Below are 7,360 nucleotides of genomic sequence, written 5' to 3'. Positions count from 1 at the left end.
CAGGGATACCATGGTCCTTAAACCAGGTACTGGTAGCTTTGGCACTGTGTGCAGGTGCCAAGTCCTGTTGGAAAATGAAATCTGCATCTCCTTAAAGTTGGTCAGGAGCAGGAGGCATGAAGTGCTCTAAAACTTCCTGGTATACAGCTGTGTTGACCTTGGACCTCAGAAAACACAGTGAACCAACACCAGAAATGACATGGCACCCTAAACCATCATTGACTGTGGAAACTTTACACTGGACCTCAAGCAATGTGGATTGTGGCCTCTCCTCTCTTCCTCCAGACTCTGGGACCCTGATCTCCAAAGGAAATGCAAAATTTACTTTCATCGGAGAGCATAACTTTGGACCACTCCTCAGCAGTCCAGTCCTTTTTGAAGCGAGACGCTTCTGACGCTGTCTGTTGTTCAAAAGTGGCTTGACACAAGGGATGTGACAGCTGAAACCCATGTCTTGCATACGTCTGTGCGTAGTGGTTCTTGAAGCACTGACTCCAGCTGCAGCCCACTCTTTGTGAATCACCCCCACATTTTTGAATGGGATTTGTTTCACAATCCTCTCCAGGGTGCGGTAAACCCATATTGCTTGTACACTTTTATTTCTACTACATATTTTCCTTCCCAGAGCTCTGTGTACAGCCAGCCTCTTTTTTAAATTACCTTCTGTGTCTTGCCCTCCTTGTGCAAGCTGTCAATGGTCGTCTTTTGGACAACTGTCAAGTCAGCAGTCTTCCCCATGATTGTGTAGCCTACAGAACCAGACTGAGAGACCATTTAAAGGCCTTTGCATGTGTTTTGAGTTAATCAGCTGATTAGAGTGTGGCACCAGATGTCATCAATATTGAACCTTTTCACAATATTCTAATTTTCTGAGATACTGAATTTGGGTTTTCCCTTAGTTGTCAGTTATAATCATCAAAATTAAAAGAAATAAACATTTGAAATATAACCGTCTGTGTTTAATGAATGAATATAATATACAAGTTTCACTTTTTGAATGGAATTAGTGAAATAAATCAACTTTTTGATGATATTTTAATTATATGACCAGCACCTGTATGCTGTGTGTTCATGGAAATCGAGTAGTGTGTAATGTAAATGAGTCGGGTGCTGTAGTGGGCGACAGAGAAGGGCTTGATCAGAGCACTGACACATCAACTTTTGGCATTTCAATTTCCACAATGATCAAAACATGAAGGATGCAAAATTGAGAAATTTGCTTAAAAAATAGAAAAAAAATAAACCAATCCTCTTGGAGATCAGAGATCACTATCAGAGGAAAACACAGCCGCTGCCCACAGACTAATTTTACCGGGCTCCTTGAGCTCGTAGATTTAATATCCTGCTGCAAATTATATTTGTATGATTCAAACCGCATTTTCTAAAAGGCAGCGAGGCTGTGAAACATCTGCCTTGGGTGGAAAACATTCTAATCACTCCAGATGTAAGCTTTTTGAGGTTTGTACAGTGAGTGGCATTTGCAATGGCTACATATAATATACAGTTCCTGATATCATAAGCTGTTTACAGACCTATATTCCTCTGCATCACTGACATAGCAGTAAAATACTGTTAATCTCTAATGCCCCGTCCATCAGGTTCTCTGTGCTTTGTGTTAAGTTAGGGGTGTGGCGGTACTAGTATCAGTACCGAACGGTTCCCGGGCAAATTCCAAATGGAAGTGATCATCCCTATCCCCTTAGAGCGGGGACTTTGGAGTGAATAGTGCACGTGCATGCCATTTAGTCGTTAGGAATGCACTTTGCTAAAAGAACAAAATAATTTCCTCATCATCTTCACCTGGCATGCTCCTAGCATAGCATCAGCAGATGTCACTGTTTTACTGTCATAAATGTTTTTTTTAATTGTTGTTAAATAAACAATAACAAATAAACATACATTTTATATTTTAAAGAAGTTTTTAAAATCGCTATATATATATGAAAACGAATATATATATAAAACTTTTTAAAATATAAAATGTATATTGTGTTTATGTCGATGTCCATCAGCGAAACTGCTGACGGACACGTGCTGTGTTGTCACGGGAACATCCCAGCTGAAGATAATGTAAGACTAATCTGGTCTAAAATGTTTACAGCTACCAATAAGAGAGTAGAATTTGTATCTGTTTAAGTTTTTCTTACTGTATAAATACATTGCACATATTTTCTCCTTAAATCAGATATATTTGGGTATGATTGTAGGGTGTTTTGAACACTCATATGTACAGAAAAACCCATGAGACATTTTATAGTTTCACATTCAAGTCTATCCTAATGGCATCTTTTATAAGAGCCATGGTTAAGCGAAGTTGAAATGTTTGTGTGCTTTGTAAAAACCAATTGATTGCATCTTATTGGTAAATGTACTCTTGACAACAGTACTAAACACTCAAGTAGAAATAGAGCTTGTGCTATCTTAAAAGGCAACTTGTGTTTTTGAGCCCGCATTGCATTGCATTATAATGCATAAACCTTTCTCACACTGCCAGTGGTGCTATCTTGTAGTGTGTTAATTAGCATTGAAAAGCCAAGTGTTTCCTATGCTATTTCAGCTGTCTTAATGCTCTCATTCAGCACACGCCAGTAGAAATGAGAGCGGGATTTGGTTAATCAACACAATGCTTGTCATCTGCTGAGAATTGTTGGTAAGGTGGCATGCGTGTTGTTTTAGGCAGACATTGAAGAATAGTGTGTTCTGTGGAGGTTACAGTGTGATGGAGTGCCCATTGTTATCAGATTTCCTTAAGGAGAGCCTTGGCTGTGCTTTTGTGTCTCTTAAGATCTTGCATCATTGTACGGAATGTTTCAGGGGTTTAAAAGATAACTAGCAACTGAACATTTAGCAAAAAATTACTGAACAGGGTCGGTCCACAAGCCTTTGACTGCATTTGGGGTTTCTTTGAGTATTATGTCTTTGATTGGTAATTTGGTTCAAAGGAATGGTTCCCCCCAAATGAAACTCCATTATTAATGCGTTAATGCATTTTAACTTTTTGCTTCTTGGAAAAGCACACAAGTGAGTAATTTTGGAACATCAAATAAATAAAATCATGACACAAAACACGATACTTTCTTCTCTGAGATTAATATATCTGTTCTGAGACAGTCATGATTATACAGCCTAGAAAGTGCACAAAGAGCGCTCCCTCTATAATCTCTAAAAGCTGTCAATCACTTCAGTTTATCGCAATCTCATAATGTCCCGTGAATCATTGAAGCTGTCTGCATTGCACAATGAATCTCTTATTTAGATCGTATCTACACATTGATATCCTGAGAGGATTCGCAAGCTTGCAGAACTCAGCACTCGACAAAAACTTTGTGATTTGAGCGGTGAGTGAAAATTTGACACTCTCTCCAGAACACAAATACACACTGGAGCATTTGGCAAATATGTTTCAGTAATATCAGATTCCCCCTGTTTTCTCAGGGTCCTTAGTGGCCTCCTAACTTGACTCATATAATCTGTTTATTACAAACACTCAGCTTTTTGCTTCACAATACATTAATTGATGGACTGGAGTCATGTGGATTATAATCTGTTTGATGTCTCATTCTGTCGGCACCCATTCACTGCAGAGGATCCATTGGTGAGCAAAAAAAAAAGTGACATTCAGCCAAGTATGGTAACCCATACTCAGAAATCATGCTCTGCATTTAACTCATCCAAAGTGCACCATTTAACCCCTCAAAACGTTTGAGTTTTTCATCAATCTTTGTACTGATTTAAAACTAATTTATCAGTTTCATGTTATATCATCTAATAAATGGACATTATTAAAGTTTTTATTTTGTATAAATACATTTAAAATATAACACTAAAAACTAAAATCAGTCATTTTAAATGCAACAGTGAACTGTCACAACATTATAATATACAGTATAGTATTAAATCTGTATATTAATTTTGACATTTATGAAGGTTACTTTTAATGGTGTTGTTAAAATTTGTGTTTTTAAAGAATACATAAGCAGAGAAAGTAATCTGCTGTAAATGTAAAAATTGAGAATATGAACATGATGATCATGTTTTTAAAGATAAGAAACAGCTCTGCTGTGTAAAGGAATCGGGTTTGATTGAAATTGCCAAGCACTATGCCAGTTGCCTTTCATGCATATATGGATAAAATCATAATTACACAACACACAAAACTCCATCGCCCATTTAGAGGATCTACAGTGATAAATGGGTGCGATATATGACCAGCATAAGCAATGTTCTCCTTGCACAAAATCATTTTGTACTTCCTTATGTCTTGCAAATTATTTCTGTCAGAGTTTGTGCATAATGTATCCTAGTGGCCTAATGACAGCACACACAAACAGGCAGAAACACACACAACCCTCAAACTAAACCGTTAATGCAGTCTGAGTAGTTGAATAGATGAGACGAGATGAGGATTTACATATCATCCAAATCTGGCAGATCCGTTAGTTCTGTGGCTTGGAATAGAGACTCTGGTAGCACTTTAATGTATCTCCAGAGAACTGAACACAGAGCGGCATCATACTTCCTTATTGGACTAGATCTCTGGCTTATTTTATGTGAATGTTTATTTTTAGTATGCATTATTCTTTTCACATTCTCAGCAAATTTCACCTCTCTCAGCTAAAAGGCATGTTGATCCCTAGATACTACTCGTCTTGCAGTAATGAGCCCATTAATTAATGGGCTCATAAATGGGATTTTGTCAACTATATCTACAAGATGTGAAATAAAAAAGCAATTTATGGAAATAAGTCGCTGCAAGGAGTGGACAAAGTTCAGGAGGAATTTACTGGAGAAGCAGTACAGAAGGGTGCTGCCATATTACTGCTGTTGGCGTTTATGTAGAATCCCAAAATTCCCAGCTGTTTGGCATTTTTGATCATCTTCAGATGGATATCTTCTTATAAACATGCAGAAACGTCTGACTTTACAACAAATCTCCACCATCACAGCTCTGTTTGTTGTTAAGAGATCACAGCTTATTAATCAGCCTGATTACAGAACGGGTGGGAGTATGGACACACTGAAATGTTAACAGCCAAAAATCACAACCGAGAAAAGAAGCGACTGCAAGCATGCTGAGACACTGTTGCAAAACTGCATTCATTTTTATGGCATGCAAAGCAAAACAATGTCCAAACAGAGACACAGACTAATGTGATTACATGAATAGAGGAAAAAAAAACTTTATTTTTAAATCTTGAGATGATTATGAAAAAAGACTGTTGTAGCGAAAAGTCAAGTCAAGTCACCTTTATTTATATAGCGCTTTAACAAAATACATTGCGTCAAAGCAACTGAACAACATTAATTAGGAAAACAGTGTGTCAATAATGCAAAATGACAGTTAAAGGCAGCTCATCAGAATTCAGTGATGTCATCTCTGTTCAGTTTAAATAGTGTTTGTGCATTTATTTGCAATCAAGTCAACAATATCACTGTAAATGAAGTGACCCCAACTAAGCAAGCCAGAGGCGACAGCGGCAAGGAACCGAAACTCCATCGGTGACAGAATGGAGAAAAAAACCTTGGAGAAGCCAGGCTCAGTTGGGGGCCAGTTCTCCTCCAATTCCAGGCTGCCAGCAAAGTCAGATTGTGCAGAAGAATCATCTGTTTCCTGTGGTCTTGTCCTGGTGGTCATATGAGACAAGGTCTTTACAGGGGATCTGTATCTGGGGCTCTAGTTGTCTAATTGTCAGGGGTGTAGAGGTCCTCTCTAGGTGCTGATCCACCATCTGGTCTGGATACGTACTGGATCCGGGTGACTGCAGTGACCCTCTGATCTGGATACAGACTGGATCTGGTGGCCACGGTGACCTCGGAATAAGAGAGAAACAGACTAATATTAGCGTAGATGCCATTCTTCTAATGATGTAGCAAGTACATCTGGTGTTATGGGAAGTGTTCCCGACTTCCCGTTTCCGGTTTTACCTAATTAATGCAGCCTAAAAATCATTTAACAGATTTGGATATTAAAAAACATATTAGTATGTTATGTGTATGCCAGGTTAAAGAGATGGGTCTTTAATCTAGATTTAAACTGCAAGAGTGTGTCTGCCTCCCGAACATGTTAGATAGGTTATTCCAGAGTTTACGCACCAATTAGGAAAAGGATCTGCCTCCCGCAGTTGACTTTGATATTCTAGGTATTATCAAATTGCCTGAGTTTTGAGAACACAGCGGACGTGGAGGATTATAATGTAAAAAGAGCTCGTTCAAATACTGAGGTGCTAAACCATTTAGGGCTTTATAGGTAATAAGCAATATTTTAAAATCTATACGATGTTTGATAAGGAGCCAGTGCAGTGTTAACAGGTCCGGGCTAATCTGGTCATACTTCCTGGTTCTAGTAAGAACTCTTGCTGCTGCATTTTGGACTAGCTGTAGTTTGCTTACTAAGCGTGCAGAACAACCACCCAATAAAGCATTACAATAGTCTAACCTTGAAGTCATAAATGCATGGATTAACATTTCTGCATTTGACATTGAGAGCATAGGCCGTAATTTAGATATATTTTTGAGGTGGAAACATGCAGTTTTACAAATGCTAGAAACGTGGCTTTCTAAGGAAAGATTGCGACCAAAATAGCACACCTAGGTTCCTAACTGATGATGAAGAATTGACAGAGCAACCATCAAGTCTTAGACAGTGTTCTAGGTTATTACATATAGAGTTTTCAGGTCCTATAATTAACACCTCTTTTTTTTCAGAATTTAGCAGTAAGAAATTACTCGTCATCCAGTTTTTTATATCGACTATGCATTCCATTAGTTTCTCAAAGTGGTGTGTTTCTCCGGGCCGCAAAGAAATATAGAGTTAAAAGCATAAATACCTTTTTTTTCTTTCTTGTTTTTTTGTATTTGATAAACTCTTATATAAAATGAAGCTACCAATTAAGGTCAAATGCCTGTCAGCCCTCTTTAAAATATAGTTTATGTGCTATTCCACCTATCATGACCTATACCTTGAGGTGGGTCTTGGTCTTCTTGAATTTATCCAGCAATTCACATTATGCAACAGTGTCAGATTTCGACAATCTGTTAAACTGATATTAAATAAATTCACGTTTTCTAAATGTTAAGCACCTACCTTTGAAAGTGAAAAAAAGTGAAAGTGAAGTGACATTCAGCCAAGTATGGTGACCCATACTCAGAATTTGTGCTCTGCATTTAACCCATCCGAAATGCACACACACAGAGCATTGAACACACACACACACACACACTGTGAGCACACACCCGGAGCAGTGGGCAGCCATTTATGCTGCGGCGCCCGGGGAGCAGTTGGGGGTTCGATGCCTTGCTCAAGGGCACCTAAGTCGTGGTATTTGAAGGTGGAGAGAGAGCTGTTCATGCACTCCCCCAC

This window comes from Carassius auratus, chromosome 37 (assembly GCF_003368295.1).
Source record: "Carassius auratus strain Wakin chromosome 37, ASM336829v1, whole genome shotgun sequence".
NCBI lineage: Eukaryota > Metazoa > Chordata > Actinopteri > Cypriniformes > Cyprinidae > Carassius > Carassius auratus.
This window is presented reverse-complemented; position numbering follows the sequence as displayed.